This window comes from Empidonax traillii, unplaced genomic scaffold (assembly GCF_003031625.1).
Source record: "Empidonax traillii isolate 1590-97213 ecotype Southwest subspecies unplaced genomic scaffold, ASM303162v1 scaffold149:size904812, whole genome shotgun sequence".
NCBI classification, from domain to species: domain Eukaryota; kingdom Metazoa; phylum Chordata; class Aves; order Passeriformes; family Tyrannidae; genus Empidonax; species Empidonax traillii.
In genome coordinates this window covers 282,921-301,497 of record NW_020955342.1, presented here as the reverse complement: position 1 = coordinate 301,497, position 18,577 = coordinate 282,921, and the positions used below count along the sequence as shown (strand labels likewise).

Sequence of the window (18,577 nt, the reverse complement as noted above, 5' to 3'; positions counted from 1 at the left end):
GCCTTCTCCCTGCATGCAAGGCTCCTCCTCTCTGTCCTTTTGCAAAGGCACCAGCTGTACACATTTTTAGGAAAACAGGCAAAATTCCTCTTAGCTGCACTGCAGATCTTGGTGAGAGGCTCCTGAGATGAGGCAGTAGTTTGTTTCAGCCTTTCTTCCTCTTGGAAGTGTTGCTTAAATAAAAGGATAAGACTTCACCAAAAAAAAAAAAAAAAAAAAAAAAAAAAAAAAAAAAAAAAAAAAAAAAAAAAAAAAAAAAAAAAAAAAAAAAAAAAAAAAAAAAAAAAAAAGAAACAGAGAGAGAGAAAAGCCCAGCTTGCCAGCCCACCACGTGCTTAGTGTTTGGTTTCCTCTCACAGCCTGCACAGCCCTGCCTGTGTGGATCTGTTGAGTCATGTTGCATGGCTGGATGGGATGGGGCTGTTTGCTTTAGGCCTGTGTTTTTTTCCCAACTCTCCCGAACGGTCAAATGTTACCCATGCTGGGAAGCCACTGTGTTGTCATTGGCCCCCTCCCCTCCTTGGCAGGCAGGAGCTCTGGGGATTGAGGGGGTCATGCAGAGCCTGTGTAAGGAAAGCAGGTTCTTAACATGGGGTCATTCTTTTCCTGAGGCAGTAGAAATAACCATGGCCCTACTTGTGGTGTCTCTCTGTGACCAGTGGGCACTGCATTGGGCCAAAGCCCAGCTGCTTTCAGGTCTCAGTAGTTCTTGTGAATAATGGGGAAGCCTCTGTTTCAGTGACTGCCTTTACTACAAGAGAAGGGACAAACTTTTGAGATACCTTCACAGTCCTCTACTGCTAGAGTTGGCTGGGGACCAGGCCAGCACCTGATCTCAGGTGAAGTATTTACAAACCTGGAGTCCAGCCACAGGTCCATGGTTACACAGAGGCATGAATGGGAACAGCGCTAAACTGTTGGTCCTCAGCACCCTGTTGAGGAAGCACAGGGGGTTTGAAGTGCTGTGTCTACCTCAGTTTTAATTCCCAAGTAACACAGAATCACAGAATGGATCAGGTTGGAAGGGTCTACAGTGGATCATGTGTTCCAACCTCCCTGCTCAAGCAGGGTGATCCTAGAGCACATTGACAGGATTGCATCTGAACACCTCTATGGCTTACTGAGGCAGGAGACAAAAGATACAGTGTCAACACTGAAGAACTCCCCAGTGTGCCCCAAATCTGTGTGTGCTGCCAACTGATGCAACACACTCTTCCTGGGATTTACTTTTAATTAAAAATGAGATTTTTGTTCACAGTAGTGCCTACCAACCTTTCTTAGGGGCTTTAACTGCTCCCAGCAGCCTGGGGTGTCCCCTGCCCTCTTTCTCTAGAGCTCACTGGTGTTAACTTGCTGTTGATGCCTCTACCTGCAACCATCACCATGCTATGGAAACACTATGTGGTTTTTGAAGTAGGGATCGAGTGTAACAGTCGCATAATCTCCCACATACAGAAAAAGTCTCTCTGCCTATCCAAGGCCATTCTGCAAAAAGCAAAAGCTCACCTTGGCCATATGACAAGGATACACAGAGTTGCTGTACTTTCCACCTGGCTTTAGCTGGGATATTAAGCTGTGTATTTCTCTCTGGAAATAAGCATTCTGTTTTCCTCTAGGTGGTTTGTTTTGTTTCTGTCAAACATAAAGCCTAGAGGCAACATTGGACACATGCTTTTCCTCTTTCCCAGTGTTTCCCCTCTTCTGTACTTTGCCACTCCATCTTCCCTCTTGTTAGAAAGGTAAATATTTTAACATAAAAATTTATTATGCCCTCTTTTCATACTAGCTGGATTGGAATAAGAAAGTCACAGACTTTGAAACTTATTGCAAACTCCTTGTTTTGCCCCATTTCGGGGAAAGGGATCAGGGGACAAGGTGGGGAGGGGAGAGGTGATGTTAGTGTTTTTCTGTTTGAAAAAAAACACACCATAGACGGTACTTGGAAAAGGCACATTGCTTTTAATGGTTTTTCAGACTGTCAGAACCAGCAAATTTTAGGCTTCTTACTTTAGTGCTGAAGTAGGAAATCATAGAATAATAATTTTCTTTGGGTTGGAAGAGATCTTCAAAGATCATCCAGTCCACCCACTCTGCGGTAGGCAGGGACATCTGTCACTGGATCACCCAACCTGACTCTTAACATTTCCGGTGATGGGACATCCACTTCTCTGGGCAACCTGTTCCAGTGTTGGGTTGCTAGTCAGCATACCTCACACACCCAAAATACATCTATTTTCACTTTGTCCAGTTTTTCTGTATTCTCGCCCTTTTTCTCATGACCTCTGTGAGCACCCAGTTGCTTGTCTGGGCTCTAGGGCTCTCTCCTATGGCACATTAGTCTGAAATTCCTTATTCTCTCCCAAGGATCTCAGGCAGCTCATGTCTGGTTTGCATTAGAGCTCTTGTGTCTGACATAGAATTCTCTGTGCCCCATTGGTTTCTTTTTGCTGAACAGGAGCTGGTTTTTATTCTTTTTATTTTTTTTTTTATTATTATTTTTTTATTTTTTTTAAATTTCATTCCCATGGTTGGGGAAGGTTCTCTTCTGCCAGATCTTCAGACCACCGGCATGGAGATGCCAAATATCCATACATCCCTAAGCAATTAGTTTGATAGAGTTTGGTGTGTGGTATTCAGGAGCAGTCAGTATCATTTGGTTTTCTGGAATCAGTATAACTTGTTGTTTCTTGTTGAAAATTACTTTCTGCTCTTAACAACTTCTCTTAACCACTTCTCAAAACTCTTTTTTGAGGAAAACACATTCCTGATGGTAGATATTTATAGAAATAATAGACCTTCAGTTTTCCAAATTTCAACTTAAATGTCTACTTTTCACATTAAAAAAAAAAATCCAAAATATTTTGGGAAGGTCTGTCGTTTTTGTGAGAAACTCTGTTAAAAAATAATTTTCAGTTCCTTCCTTTTCTCTCTGCCAGTATTCTCTGGCAGGTTGGTGCTTTTCTGGCCAGGGGCCTCATACACATCTGTTTTCTTCTTAGCCTGTCAAGGCTTATAGGCCAGGGATTGCCCCTGTACTTGTACAGCTGCTGAAAGCAGAAAGCTGAACCTCTTCACAAAAAACAGTTCAGCTGATTTCATTCTCCCAACTCAAAATCCGCTCACAAAAACAGAGGAGTTTTTTTACCAGTCTCAGATCTCTCTTATTTCCCCATGAAAAGTTACACAGACTTCTCTGGTAGCCAAGGGCGAAGCATCAAAGCTCTCCTCAGTGGTCATCACGATTAACCTGAAGCTGTGAGCAAGAGCTGCATTTCATGAGCCCAGAGCTTTACCATGCAGGAGGCTTTGGCTGCAGTGAGAGGTGCCACATTAGAGACAAGCTTCCAGACTCTCAACAGCAAGTCTGTTGCAATAACTCTGTTGATCAAATAAAGTTTCTGTTCACAGCGCAGAGCCAAAAACTGTTTTTGATTGCAGCCTTGAGGGGTATTTCTTGGCTTGTGGTCAATGTTTTAAGCAATGTGCGGCTCTACAAGTCATTAACAACATTTGAAATCTCTTCCTTCTTACTATTATCCTCGGAGATGTGGAATGAAGACTATTTACCTTCCCCTCATATTTCATTATGATTATTAAGCCATAGGAATGAGGTCATGTGCATGAGAGTTGAATATAGGAGGCCTGTTCTAGCTGTGTCAACATTATTTTCAGAAGAAGATGGTGTATTCAGAAATAGGGCTAAGTTTTTCTTTTTTCTTTTCCTAACTGTATTTGTGTACAAAGATTTCAAGATTTCACAATGCCATGTTATATATGCACTCTTTTTGAAGCAGTAATAACAAGGTTTCTCACTGCCACATTACCAAGACACTTAAACAAGTCTCTTTGTTTATAATCTGTTGCCTATACCTTCAGATTCCAGTGTCTGGTCTCACCACTACTTGCTCTCATCTGTCTTCCCCCCTCGCTGGATTTAAAGCTACTTTGGGTGTCCCATCTGCGCCCCAGGGTCCTACCAGCTCCTAGAAAACAGATCCTCAGGCCATCTCTGAGAATTAAGGAGAGACCCACATAGAGGGGGGTGTAAGTGTTTGCAGATGTGTCCCCACCACAGCCCTGCAGCAGCTGTTTCCAGCTGGTACCACCACGTGCTGCTGTGCAGTGCCAGGCAGAGGTGCTAGTGAGGGTAGGAAGGCGAGTATATCTCCAGTTACATGGCAGTAAAAGAGCAAAGCTTGTTCAGCCAGGCTTTGGCCAACGTGGCTGTGCTAATCCTAACCCTGGGGGCGCCTTGGGCTGTGCAGCACCTTCACTTGGTGCAGTGTAGGTACATCATGAAGTCCTTCATGGCTTTCTAGCTACATAGTTGAGCCCTGTTTTCAAATAGTCATTTACTTGAGATGTCCACACATTTACAATCACATTCAGGCTCTTCCATGCCAAAATCTCTTTGGAAAACAAAAGTTGCTGTTATAAATCACTGCAGACAGTGGGGCATTTATTGTCTCATCTGAGGTGCACAAGTGTTAGTTCTTTTAGCTCCTTTTTCTGAGAATAGGAAGATTGCAGTGGTGAAGATGCTGCTGGTGCTGGCAGTGAGAACAGACAGGGCAAGATGCAATGGGTATAGAGGCTGAACTGTCCTCTCCTTCCTAGATCCATTTAAATTTAGGATTGGCAGGTCGCTGTGAAGGAACACGGCCACCTGGTACGCTTGTTCCCTAGATGGAGGGGACTGAAATTCCTCAGGCTTTTAATCTGTCTCATTTTACAAGCACTACACCTACCCTTAAATATAAATGAGATGTCTATATAGCCTGTGTGCATTTTTGTGCCATGCAATTTTTCTCCTAAAAGCAAGGTTTCACCTACTCTGAAGAATGTGCTTTTTTGCTGGACACATCAATTTGCAGATTCTCCCTATTGGCCATGTCCTTTATCCTCTGCTTCCAGGTCATCGTGGCACTATGTTGGAGTCTGCAGGAGCAGGAACTGTCTTATGACTTGTTCATGTAGCACCTACAAAAATGAGGTTTTAATCAAACACACATCTCTAGCACATAAATCCAATAAATTGGCATAATGAAAATGGATAAACTAGGAATGCAGCTCATTGTGGAAATAGTACCTAATATGGGAACAATTTCTAACTCTTAAGGTTCTGTTCCTTTCTGCTTTGCTTTGAGCACTCAAAAGCATGCTCACTGCAAGATGGTTTGTATTAGGAATGACATTTGCTCAATTCAATTTCAGAAATATCTAAGTGGCAGCCCTACTGGGCCAGAGTCAAGGACTTTTCTTTTTCGTGTTTTCTGGTGCTCAGGCAATATTAAGAGTTGGTGACTAGTGAGTTTTTCAGTTCATACTTTTAACAACACATCGCTGATGGTAAGCATAATTCTTCAATCTAGAAGCCTTATCAATACAAATCTGTCTTTATAACCTAGTTATGCTTCACTAGCCAAAGGCAGAGTGGCATTAACTAATAATTCTATAGATATGTGGATTTTTTTAATAATATAACCAGGCATTTTGTCACAGAGATTCTGCTAACTTTGTTAATGTCACTGTTACGGTCCCTAAAAGCCTGTGCTCATAAGCAAGATCATGCTACATTGGACTCTCAGTGAGGAACAAGACACACATGCTCCAAGGCTGTTCACTGTAAGAAAAAGTTGGATGGATACGGGCAGGATCATGGCATGAGGAAAAGGTAGAACCAAATGTAAAGTGTAGCAGTCACTTGGGCTTTTTCCTAAGTAGCCTCATAGAGCCCTCAGATTATTATCCATTATTGGTTTTTCAGATAGGCATCAATGAAGTTGTACCATGAGGCCCAAGGGCAACCAGGAGACACTTCAGGGCTTCAGGATGGTTGCTTAAGGGGTCAGGAGCACAGGTATTGTTCTCCCTTATCATTCCAATTGCAGGGAATGATGGGGAAGAAACAGAAAGAGCCAGCAGATCAATACCTGGCTCTGAGCCTGGTGTAAACCACGAAATGTTGGCATTTTTGATTGTGAGTTGGTTTACATGACAGCATTGCTGCTGGTGACAGACAGAACACTGAGCACCTGTCTCAGAGTGGGAAAGGAATCTTTGCAATGGATATTAGGAAATACTTCTTCAGTGAAACAGTTGTCAAGCACTGGAACAGGCTGACCAGGGAAGTGGTTGAGTCACCATCCCTGGAAATATGTAAATGATGTATGGATGTGGCACTGAGAGACATGGTTTAGTGGTGGACTTGGCAGTGTTGGATTAATGGTTGGTCTTGAAGATCTTATAACTCTTTTCCAACATAAATGATTCTATGATTCCATTCTGACCTATCCACATGCCTTTAAAAAACAATACCCAAGAGCCTTTCTGTAGGTAGGTCAGAACTTAGTTGTCTTGTAAGCAGTAGCAAACATTCAGATACCAGTGAGACCACGTAAAGCTGTATGGGCATATAAAATGTTGTCAGTTCCCAGCACTTGCTGGTACTCCTCTAGCTCCAAAGCATTGCTTACAGTCCAGTATGTGTAGCAGCTCCTCCCAGACCTTGTGACAGTATCCCTGACAGCTGAAAATGTGCTTCATGCAGGTGGGCTTTCTCATAGCAGCACATTCCAGCAAGAAGCAGTGTTTGGTGCTAGTGCAGCTCTGAGGGAAATGTAGCTGCTCTGTGTATATTTTTCCATGATGCCATCTTTGCTTTCCCTTTTGTCTTGATTCAGTCTTAATTAGGATCATCATAGCTACCTGTCGTGGTTGGACCCTGTCTGGATTTCAAACATTCACTGAAAGCTGCTTTTCCCCTCTCCTTCCTCCTCTGCTCCAATGTAGACTCCTCCATGAGCTGCAGAGGGAGGGGTCTCCTCACCCCAATAATCTTCCACAGGCGGCAGGGGTTTCAGTTCTAAGTCTCTCCCCTGCTGGAGGGGGAGAGGGGGGCCCCCAGGCCTCTCTTCCCCCCTCCTGCTACACTGACCTTGGAGTCTACATCGGAGCTATCTCATGTTCTTCTCTGCTCTTCTCTCCAGCTGGAATTTCTTCTGCAACACGAGCTTTCTCTTCCTGTATTCTTAAATATGTTATCACAGAAGCACATACCATTGGCTAGTAGTAGGAAGTCCATCCTGGAGCTGACTGTCACTGGGTTTTTCATAGAACAGCAAAAGCTTCTAGTAGTTTCTAACTGAAATCATCTCTATGACCCCCTATTACCAAAAATTTAGCCACTTGAACCCATGACACTACCACAATACTGCTGCTGCACAGCTCCCCAGAAATGACTGGCCCTGTCAGGGTACCTGGGACAGTGAGCAAAGGTTGTGGGGCTGCTGTCTGCCAGGTGAGGAGAGCAAACGGAGCTGCCTGGAACAAGTCATCGTGGGCTGAATATAGTTTGGGGTGAAAAGGCTAGCACAGGCACCCGGCTGCCGGCATGCTTTTGGGTGGAGAGAACTCTGAGTCAGGCAGCACTTTTGTGCCATGTCTTCACTTTGAGGTTTGGATCTGGCCTTGAGGGCATCTCAGAGCCATGGGAGACATTGAGGACATTACTGGGGCTTTTTATGTGTGTGCTGTCAATTCATTATGGAATTCAGAAGGCAAGAGTAAAGCTTTTGGTCAAAAAAACAGCAATTAGTGAGGAGGTGCTTACAGCTGGAGAGAACAGACAGAACAAGTATCCAACTGGACAAAACAAGTTGTATATAAACAATCTCTAAAACTGTTTACAAAGTCCAAAAGAAATCAAAATACAAAAGATTTTTTTTCCGGTCTGAGAGCAGAGAACACAGATGCTGGTTCTTTTTCCCTTCCATCAGTGTTGGGCAGCAGTGCTGGAGGTGACACTGTGTCTGTGCCTGTGGTGTTTTGGATTGTGGGACTCCCCATATTGCACAAGCACTTCCATTCATCGTATAGCCATTTCTTCAGTCTCTGCCAGGTGCATCAGAAGAAGCATAACAACTTACAGGCACCCACTCATTTGACTTCTTTCTCTTCTGCCATTCTTCCTATATCAGAGCACCAAATCATCCATTGCCCTGCAGCAATCAGTCATTAATAAGAACCTTGCTACTGCCAGGGCACTTTTCAAGCCACTGCAGTCAAGGTTACTTCTGGGAAAGACAGAAAACAAGATAGATTTTCAGCTGATGCAAAAAGGGAAGAATAGCCATTTAAAAAACTATGTTTTTACTTTTACCCGCTACCCAGGGCAGCACTGTAGGGCTGCAGCAGTGCAGAGAGATGCCTTGTTAGAAGCTTGTCTTGCCATTGCTGCCATAATGAGTGAGTGAAAACTCAGCAAAAGAGGGGAACTTGGCAGGGGACATCCAGAGATGCAAAGGATCAGCAAACATTACAGAGTTTGGGGCATGAAGTTGCCGATCTCTGGCCAGAGAGAGAAATTGCTTCAGGTGGCTGGAGAATGCTTCATGGTCCCTCTGTTAGCAGAAAAGGAGCCTGCTGAAGTGTCTGTGGTGTGCATGGGTGGAAGCAAAAATAAAGGACTATCGCCAGGATTGTCAAGGGAACAGAACCTGCTGCAAGGAAGCATGGTCTGGGTTAGCTGACAACAAGCAGGAATCCCAGCAGCAATTGCCTCCTGCCCTGGGATATCGCTCCTTCAGCCATTTAAATCTGAGTGAAGCAGCTGGACTGTCAACATTCATGGCAAGACCATGTACACAGGACTGCAAGTCATGTTTCTGCGGCAAAGCATGAGCTGGAGGAGAGCACAACATGCTGGCTGTGGGAGGAGGAGGCAACATGGAGGAGAGGGGCTAGGATTTCTTAACCTTTACTGTTAGTGTCTCAGAAGGAAGACTGCAGAACCACTTCCTTAGCTAGTGCAAAAAGACACATGTCCATGGAGCTGAACAGTGTTCATTTGCTCCACTAGGAAAAGCACAGACACACAGAAATGTTAGTTGAAAGGGTCCTCGGAAGGCCCAAGGTCAGCCAGGCTCCTTCTTAGCACGGGATTATCACGCTACATAAGATCAGCTTTGGCATTGTCTAGCCAAGTCTTCAAAGCCTCCAAGTATGGAGAGTGGAGAGTGTCCGTCTCGGGAGATATTTTCCCTGATGTCCATTCTCCTCTCCCAAGCTCCAGCCTGGACTGGTTGTCCCTCATTTGTCCATTCTTTGCTTGCAGTAGGGATTGGGCTCTGTCAGTCCCACACTGAGGGAGGTATGATTTGCAATAGGATGCTGTTAGATTACCCTCCATCCCCCTGCCTATGGACTAAACCCACTCAGCTCCCCCAAGCTCCACTCCTGCTGTGTACACTCTGCCCCAGCCATCTGAATACACCTCTTACTGGGCCTGCTCACACTGAAGAGTCCAAAGCAACATGGTATGTTGCTGGTGGCCTCTGGAGAACAGCAGCTTCTCTCTCCCTGCCAGCTTTGAGCCTCCTCCTGCAGCCTGCCAGGCACTTTGTCCTGTTGGCGATGCCAGCACATGCTGGGCTCAAACAAGGTATGACCCGTAATTCATAGCAACATGAATAGCAGCAGAGATTTCATTCACTGCACTGGAGATAGTACAGTAAGCAAGCAGTTTCAAAATCCAATTTCATAGACACAGAGATTACATTAATCTCTTTTAATAGCTAAACAATTCAGTTTTCAAGATAGGACAAAGCATGGGATATTCTTGACAAAACTGGTGCTTCAAAGGTGCCTACATCAGATTTAAAATCCTAACTCCTAAGCTCCTAATGATAGATGTGATTGTATCTTTTCAGGCAGTTGTGCTGCAAAACTTGCATTTAATCTCCTCTTTTTACAACACGCTGTAGCTGCCTGAGCTTGCCTGTGGGAAGCAAATGAAGATTGTCTTTGCCTTCAAATACCATATGAGGAAACTTACTCAGGCCTCACCAACTGATCTTGGGGGCCTGTGGAATGATAAAAGCTCAAGTTATCAAAGTATCTGTAAACTGCCTTCTGATTTCTAGCTGGAGTACCTCCCTGAATCTGGACCCTTTGATTTAAGGTAGCTGCTTTCTTTCACCATGTCTCAACAGGCAGAAAAGGGCAGAGCTTTAATTCCTGTTGGCTCAGTTGCATTAGCTCAACATGACTGAAAACCCCTCTTCACCTCCAGAAATGCAGAAGTGAATGTGGATCTACACTGGAAGCTTCTGTCTGGGTACTAAGTACCTTGTAATATACAAGGATGTCTCCATACTGTCAAAAATATTGGTGTGATTTGCTTTTCTTTTTGACACTGTTTTGCTTGGAGAACCCAAATTATCTATTCCAGGGAAGGCACTATTTATTGAGCTAGACTGCACATTTTCAGAGAATTTTCAGGTCTTGTGGTCTAGCCATATCCATTTTGGGCTGATTTCTAGTGTTTGTGTTGTGATTTAGGCCTCTGACAAATAAGCTCTGGCAAATGATGGCGAGGTGACAGAAGAGGTGACCCACCCAGCTGTTTATACTGCTCTGCTGGTGAACATTACAGTCCCTGCAGCAGAATTGGCAGAAGACAACGTATGTCCAGGGTAGAGCTGCTCCAAATGACATTTGAGTTGAAATCTCCAAAGATGTGGGATTAGACTAGACAGAAGACTGTGAACTAGAGATATTCAGATGTGTTCTATAGTGATTTATGCCTACCAAAACCAGCACCGCTTCAGTGCCTCATGTCCTTACAGCTTTTGCCCTGTGTTTCTGTCCCCTCTTTGCACCAGAACTGGCAGTCATCTGATCCTAACAGGTGATATAGAGACCAAGCCAGCCAAATGATTCACCTAGAAGATATGGAGGGGACTAAAACACCACTAACTTCTAACAGATTAATCATGATACTTCTCTCTCGGATAATAGTAAAAGCACGATACTTCTCTCTCGGATAATAGTAAAAGCACCCTTGTGTCTCAGCTCCACTCTAGCCTTTGGTGGTAGAGTGGTGTCAAGCAACAGCAGGTGGTAATGTCTTCATCTGCTCATTTGTTTTCCAACCAAACAATAATCTGAGGGCAGAGTCTCCCCCAGATGCTCCTATATGGCCAGCTAGCAAGGCCTCTGCTGCCAGGCATGTTACCTCTTACCCTTTGGGATAATCTCCATTCCGCCATGGGAGTAACCTGCCGTAGTGGTGGCCCAGCTGTCAGAAATGGAGCTGGCATTGGCCCTTGTCTCTTTCCTCTCCTGAGTCAGAGGGTGGCTGGCCCGAGGCTGCCCTTACACCCTGGTGCAACAGCAAGCAGGAGCCACCACAGGAGCAAGTCAGGACTGACTGACCTAAGCAATATTTCCAGGCTAAAACACACGAGAGCTTTCCTCTCCCTGTCCCATTACTGACATGGCAAAATTCAGTGGGAGAACAACTAGGCCTTATATATACAGCGAGCCTTTCCCCACCCATTACCACCTAAATGATAAGCTGCTCCAGGATATCTTGTTTATGAGTGTTTAATACCTCTTAGCATTTGTGTTTGCCTTGAAGCTACAGGCAGCTATGTGCTGTACTGTGCTGAATATTCATGCCGTAAGTACAAACAGATGTTTGAAGATCTGCTTTGAAGCAAATCTTGACCCTCTGCATTCTCTCCCAAGACTCCTCAGGAATATTATGTATCCCTGTATTCAGAGCAAAGCCTTGAAGGGCAGGGAGAGAGGATGCACATAGGAATAGTTAGCACTGGAACATGAACACATAGTCACATATCTATTGCATAAACTCTTCCAGCAGCACTTTGGACATCAGTTTGCATAAATGAATTTGCAGAGCTTCATTCCTATAAAGCAGCTTCTGCTGCGTACAGATCTTTTAGGCTCGCTAGCATAAGATCAGGCTCACTATTCAGATTCTCGTTGCCCTCAAGAGCTATCATCTGCAACCCAAATAATTGCCCTGATACGAAAAATCTCAGAGTGAGCAAAACTGTAAAACCTGAGCCATGTGCATGACTGGCTCTTACACACTGTATTCCTTCTGTCAGCTGCTCATAGGGGTTGAAAAGCTTCAGAAAGCAGATACAAGTGACATGAAATTGCTTGACTCTGAGTCAAAAACTCAATTCAGTGTCAAAAACAGCGAGATATCCCATGATGCTCCATGCCACTTGCAGGGTTATGGGGAGGCTTAAACAGCTTCTGTCTCGGGCAGAATCCAACAGAAAACCTGACAGACAAAGGTTTATTTATATAATTCATTTTCTTTTGCTAGTAACCACTCTCTTGTCATGCCTAGTTCCACTTCATCTGAAACTGTCCTTCCCCCTTGCCTCCTCCTCCTCATCTCAGCTGAGAATCACCCATCACTGGGACACCTGCTAGGACTATGCGGGCAGGTAAATCTCAGGATTTACAGATCCTGCTTCCCAGCTCCTGCCTCCTGCTCAGCACCCAGGTGACGCTGAGGTGAGAGGTTATTAATTCCATCTGTGCTGTGCTTGCTGGTTACAGAATAGGCCAACGTGTTCTAAGCAAGGAGTTGGTGAGCAGCTTGGATCCTCCTTCATGGGCTAGGCTTGTGAGAAGCACTGTGGTCTGAAACTGGAGCTTGCTGGAGGGATAGCTGGGGAGAGAAGGAGGGGCAGGGCCAAGAGTATGGGATCACTGTGAATCCAAGCCTTTAAAGGTCCTGTCTCTGCCTTCTCCTTATTTTTTTCCCTTTCCCAATTTGTAAGAAAGGTCTAGCAGCTGAGAATCTAGCCTGGGACTCACGAGATTTACTTCATTTAGTTTGATTTCTTTGGTTTAGATCTGTGAAACAGCATTTCACTGTAGGGGGTAGGAGTCAGCAAAGGCAGGAGTGGGAACACAGGACCAGAGCCAGTAAGGAGCTGACCACATCTACGGCAAGAAACTGTGACACTGGCTCAGCTGTAACATGCAACAGCATCTGCCAGCTGGTAGGGTCATCCGTGTTGTCATCCCATGGTCCTGTGCCCTCTTGTTAACAGTCTTTTCCTTCCCTTGTAGGAGTGAAGCTTGGGACAATGAAAGAGTCTAGTAAGGACTGTAGCCACGATCATAAAAGTATCCGTTTGGGAGCCTGGCAGCTGCTTGCTATTACCCCTCTTTACTCAGCACCCCCTAAAGTGACCTGAGTGGAGAAAAGAGGCCAGTCTGGGGCACAGCCAACTGCTGGGCCTTCCGTTGAGGATTCGTGCATCAATGGTGTAGGTAACAAATCTTGTCAGAGATGGTGGTGCCTGCAAGATATGTACAGCAGATCTCCTTTAGGTAGCAAGGAAATTTGTGTTGTTTTTGTCTGACATCTCCATCTACATCCTGTGTGGAAAGAAAACGGTGTACCTCTTGCTTGCATTTGCAGCTAAAATCTTATCAAGGGCAGAAAAGAAGATTCACCTCCATTTTTTTAATCTTCTGCAGTACAAAGAGTGTTTTTCTAGTGTAAATTGAGAGCCATAGGGTTCTGTGAGAGTGATCACCTTCTAGAAATTTATTTTGTATGGCTATGAGTGGCTCAGCAAGACCGTATGGGAAAAAAGAAAGAGGCCCAAACCTCCAGATAACTCTGAAAGAGTGAAAGAACCCAGCAAATTAGTCCTCACATTAGTCCTCTTGTTCCTTCAAGACAAAGGAAACCTTTCCAAGGGAACTGACACCTACTGATAGTGTTTTGTGTTTAGTTTTTTAAAGAAAACCCAAGTAACTCAGGGAAGTATCACCTACCCAATTTTAAGTCAAAACAAATAAATATTCTTGGAGTTTGCCTTTTGTCTGTTCAGTACAAGCTTTTCTGGGCCCAACATGAGTCTTTTGAGAAATCCTCTGAGAATATGGAGGTCAGGAAGGCAGCTCACAGGTTCTGTTACCTCTACAGTGGCTTACGAAACACGTAAGAGCTCAGGCACCCAATGACCCCACATCCCAACAGGTCAGCACTCCACTTTCCCCAATGCTAAATGTTCTCAGTGCAGGGTTTCCTGGTCAATCTCATCTTTCAAGGAGGGGCTGTGTCCAGTTCCCTTTTAGAAAAGATAATTTTTAAAATTGTCCTTATTGGAAAGAAAATATTATATTCACCAGCAGTGAAAACGGAGGGCTAAGTGCAGTCTGGGCTTTGCTGTGTTGATGTGATGAGGCTGGGCCATGAGTCCAGCAAGTTTTGCTCATTTCTACACTGTGTTGTGGTAAGCCAGCCTGCACAGTATTTTTCTTTACCCTAGAGCTTCCTCCCAGGACCCTAGCAGTAATTTGATCCTGTTTTGATAAACCATCATGTAGACACAACATGGAATTGTAGTCCTAATGACCTGTGTTATTTGAAAATCACTTTGAATTTGAAAGACACTTTCTGAGGAGGAAGTTCTTTAGTTCCAGTGTTTTCCTGAGATAATTATATCAAACCAGCCGATTACCCTCCCCTGTAGTTTCATTTATTGCTCACTTTGTCTAAACTCTTGAATGCTATTGCACTGCTTTCTTTTGTCCTGCTACACCCCGTCATTTCAAAATAAGTTGCCTTTTTGTTAAAAGTACAGCAAAATCTTTAAGGTCTTGAAGAGAGAGACGCCATATATTTACTGTGATGATGTAGAGTCTGCCAGTTTGATTTCAACTGCCTTGTTGCACCAAATTGAGAAACTCTTTGACTATTTATCTCCCCTTCTTCTAAACTAGCAAGAGATAAACAGGAAAAGGGGGTGACACCTTTTGTTTGATATTGTTTGACTCTCAAGTCAGTTCGGGCTCTTATATTAATAACTTCCTGTTTTGCTGTAAGTCTTCAGACAAGTGAAGAGCCTCCATGTGCATTCACTTTTCAGCCTGAACTTAGGCAACTACATAACTAGCATGCTCCAGTGCTCTGGGCTGCAAATTCCAGTTTGATGCTTACCTCCAGGACAAATTTTTAGAATTGGGAGTCAAATCGCTGAAAATCAGGTGCCTAAACCCACAGTTGGTTACCAAAATGCAAATGACCTGACAGCCACAAGAGCCGAACACCTGCTGACCCCTATAAGAAGCTTTGGACTTGAGAGGGCAGAATATATACAAATTAGACTAATTTCATGTTGAAACTCAAATAAAGATCCTAATTTGAAATGCTGGACTACTAGGGATGTGCTCAGAAGATAGAAACAGAAAAGAGGATCTGCAAAAATATGGAGAAAGGTGCATTTGTGTAATATCACTTGTGCAAGATGCTTGTGAAATGTTGCATTGCATCGTTTTTCACAGACGCTTAAATTAGCAAGACTTTTTCTTTTCCAGTTATCTAAATAACTTTCCCTGTGAACTGAACTGCTTCCTCTGGATAATACATTGTTTTTCTACCTGCTGGAGAGGTGGAGTCCCCCTGAATGTACTGCTGTTCTGCATAACTGGGAACTGTCTCCTTAATGCAGAGTAAGACAGAACAGCTTGGACTTAGTGGTCCTGTGAGATTTACAAATCAAACCAGCTAATCAAGATTTAAAACAGCTCTGGATTGAAAAGGCTAGCAAGTGGTCTAGCTGTGAGTTAATTCATTAGTTGCAGTAAATATCACTAGAAGAGCTTGTCAAAAGGAAATGTGAAGCAGCTGAAAAGAATCATCCTTAAAGTGAATGTCAGAGGCTTTTGCAGCTGTCATCCAGTGGACTGGAGATTCCAGGCATTGGGGAGAAAATGAGGGTGAAAGAAATAAAAATTTGAGTACAGAGGATAAAGTACTAGTTCCCACTGAGTGATTATAAAGGAAGCAATCTCACCACTACAGGGACCTAATTAGAGACTGAATCTCACAACCCTCTAATGTTTCCTCCAGGACTCTGAGAAACTCAAACTAGCTAAACGCAGTCTGCTCAGACCAGCAGCAGGAGGAGGCTCTGCTGCTTCAGGGCACACTGGAATGCCACTTTTATGCAGCTATGGGCATTTCCAGTGTTCTTGTGTCCTGTTCAGCACTCACCTAGAACCAGATCAGCAACATTGTTTTCTTGCCTGGCCAGCACAGAATCATCCTGGTGCTACAGAAGGCAACAATGGGCTTCCACTGACGCATACCTGAGTATCCCTGAGGAAAGGCATCAGGACCCATGGTCCCAGGCTAATATAAGAGTTAGTTGTCAGCATTAAAAAAAAAGAGAATTTCAGGTTTTTATGACTGATCTGATGAATCACTATTTTTCTTGCTGCCCAAACTGTGTAGATCAGGTGCAAGTCCTCAGGCCATCCTGGAGACGCCAAGTGCTGTCAGTCAGGGCTTGTGTGTATCCATTCACTTAAGCCTGGGTGCAGGGCTCAGCTCTCCCACCTCGATCCACCTATTGCCTGTCTGAGACAGTGTTACCCTGCTCCCCATCCTTGTGGAAATGTGGAAACATTGGCCATAGTTTGAGGCTAAACTTTGGCAGCAATGCCCACTGCTCTCTCCTCCTTCCAGACTCTCTAGCTGCTCCCTCTAAGTTCTGGGCTGCAGTGCATCACCTCATCATTGATGTGCCAAGCAGGGAACTCCCTGACTTAGGTTTTTTCTTTGTTTGGTGATTTCTTCTAAACAGCAACAAGTTTTTGCTGGATTTTATTTATGACTGATCAGTTGTGGACCCTGGTCCTCGGTATTTCCCTTCTGGTGCCAGAAAGCACTGGAACAGAGCCGTGCTCTGGGGTCAGCAGTGGGGTCAGCAAGGAGGAATTATTTTGCCTGCTATTGCCATGAAAGGCACATTTAATGTAACCTTGTCCCCACAGAGTGATTCTGTGCAAGTGAGGCTTCAGGGGAGTGCAGGGATCTCTTCCAGTGTTACTACTAGTAGCAGTCGCATTTTTCTGTAGCAGGATTTTCCAGGCATAGGGAAGGTCTGTGCCTTCTGAGACCACTCAGGTAGTTCAGCACTCCTGGGGAGAAGAGGGCTAACTGCTCAGGATGTGCAGATTCATCGTGTTTACAGGGATAGTGGTTTAGGGGTCTCTTCTGAAGCTGAGAAAAGGTAAGTGACCTGAGAGAGCTCAGCCAATATCTGACAAGGACATTTTCATAACTGAGATAAATAAACAGATGCCTTTTTTGCTCTAGGGAGATAATTTCTTCTGTGTTACTAGCCTGAGACCACTCGCTTGGCTTAGCCTGTATTTTTACCATATGAAACAAGCCTGAACCAATTCATTTGAGGTTGTTATTAATTTGGGTCAATATGAAATATTTCTGGCATTTCTTTTCCATTTTCTGGCCTTTGTATTTTACTGTGTGTATGTTTTCTTCTCTTACTTCTCAGTTCTCCTCTCTGGTAATATTTTAAGTCCTTAATTGACTGATGCTGCAGATGGAGAGTATTAGTTACCTTCCATGACCACTCTGACCACAATGACTTCCTTTGCTTGACAAGCTGATTAATTTGTCAAGGTGAATGTTTAAGTCTGTCTGAAGTATCTCTGTGTATCTTGTGCAAGATTGCAGTTTCAAGTTCGTTCCTTATTGGACATGTTGTTTCTCCAGACCCAGAATACCTTTGAGGGCCTTTTCTTCCCCCAGTTCCCTACTGAGAGTGATGCTCCTGCAGTTTATACCAATGATCATATCCTGCATGTCCCCTAGAAGAAGGTAGATAGCAGGTGCAGCATGGAAGCCATAGCATCAGCAGTGCTTTCAGATTGTCCAGTGGATGTAACTGAGGGAAAACAGGAAAACTCAAGTAAATTAAATGCATTTTATAGTAGTTCCTGAGGGAGAACAGATTGCATCGTTTGTGAGCTTCAATCCAGGTTAAGCAGGCTGGATCTTTCACAGAGAAGTTGCTGACTTTGTCCCCAAAATATCATTGTTAAGAAAAGAAAAATATCCAAATTTCTCTTAATTTTTCCTAGTTGGTACACTATAAAGGCATTCAGACCACTATAGACATAAGAATTCAGGAAACAACACTAAGCAACACAAAGAACAAAAAACAGTAGGTACTTCCTGAGCAGATTGAAAAACTGAATCCTATTCCAGTGAATGCTTAGGGAGAGTAAGTCCTAATAGGTACAGTAGCCACATGTCACCTAGGACCAGAGTGTGAACAATTCTTTTGTAATATTACTTGATGAATGTCTCAACATCTTGAGCTCGTTGCAGAAGAGAAAAGAAAAACTGGCCAGTGTTATTTTCTGGTGGTACTGGAACAATAATTTCTCTAACCCTCTGTGGTGGTATCCAACTGTCTTGGATATCTGAGCGGGCAGGTCAAAGGAAAGCAATGTGTAGACTTGATTTTTGAAAGCGCCTTTTTCCAGTAAGTGTGAACTTCATTTCCTTTTAGGAATAATATTTTTTCCTGGCATATTGTACCAAAAATAATAAAATAAACAAATGCATGGTATACTTGTAAGATGAACCTCAGAGCTGTATTGTCTACAGGCAAACCAGTTCTGGGCGCAATGTAAGCATTGAGGTCAGGTGCAGGGCTGTTCTTTTCCTTGGCAGATGTTGTCCTGGGACTTCTCACAGAATTCCACAGTGAGACCTTAGTGAAAAGCAGAGACAGAGCTTTTCTTGTGTCACACCAGACATGCAAATATAAGGATGTGCTGGGACACCTCTGTATTGACCCATCTCAGTTCAGCTTCATGCAAGAATGGATGACCAACATGCATCCACCTCCTTTTTTTTTTTTTTTCCCTGTTGTTTGTGGAAAGGAGGAAAAGCACCTTTTGCTGTCCAGGT

The 18,577-nt window shown here is 44.0% G+C and overlaps 1 long non-coding RNA gene across 6 annotated transcripts in view; it reads left to right on the top strand.

Moving 5' to 3' along the window:
• LOC114057839 overlaps positions 1-18,577 on the top strand; it is a 67,125-nt gene that overhangs the window by 36,682 nt on the left and 11,866 nt on the right. For 5 of the 6 annotated variants that reach the window (XR_003571320.1, XR_003571321.1, XR_003571319.1 and 2 more), the window contains one exon: positions 5,768-5,860. This is a non-coding gene — a long non-coding RNA (uncharacterized LOC114057839). Of the gene's footprint in view, positions 1-5,767; positions 5,861-15,132; positions 18,256-18,577 lie in introns of those variants that run through there. The other variant, XR_003571322.1, reaches the window with a different exon arrangement.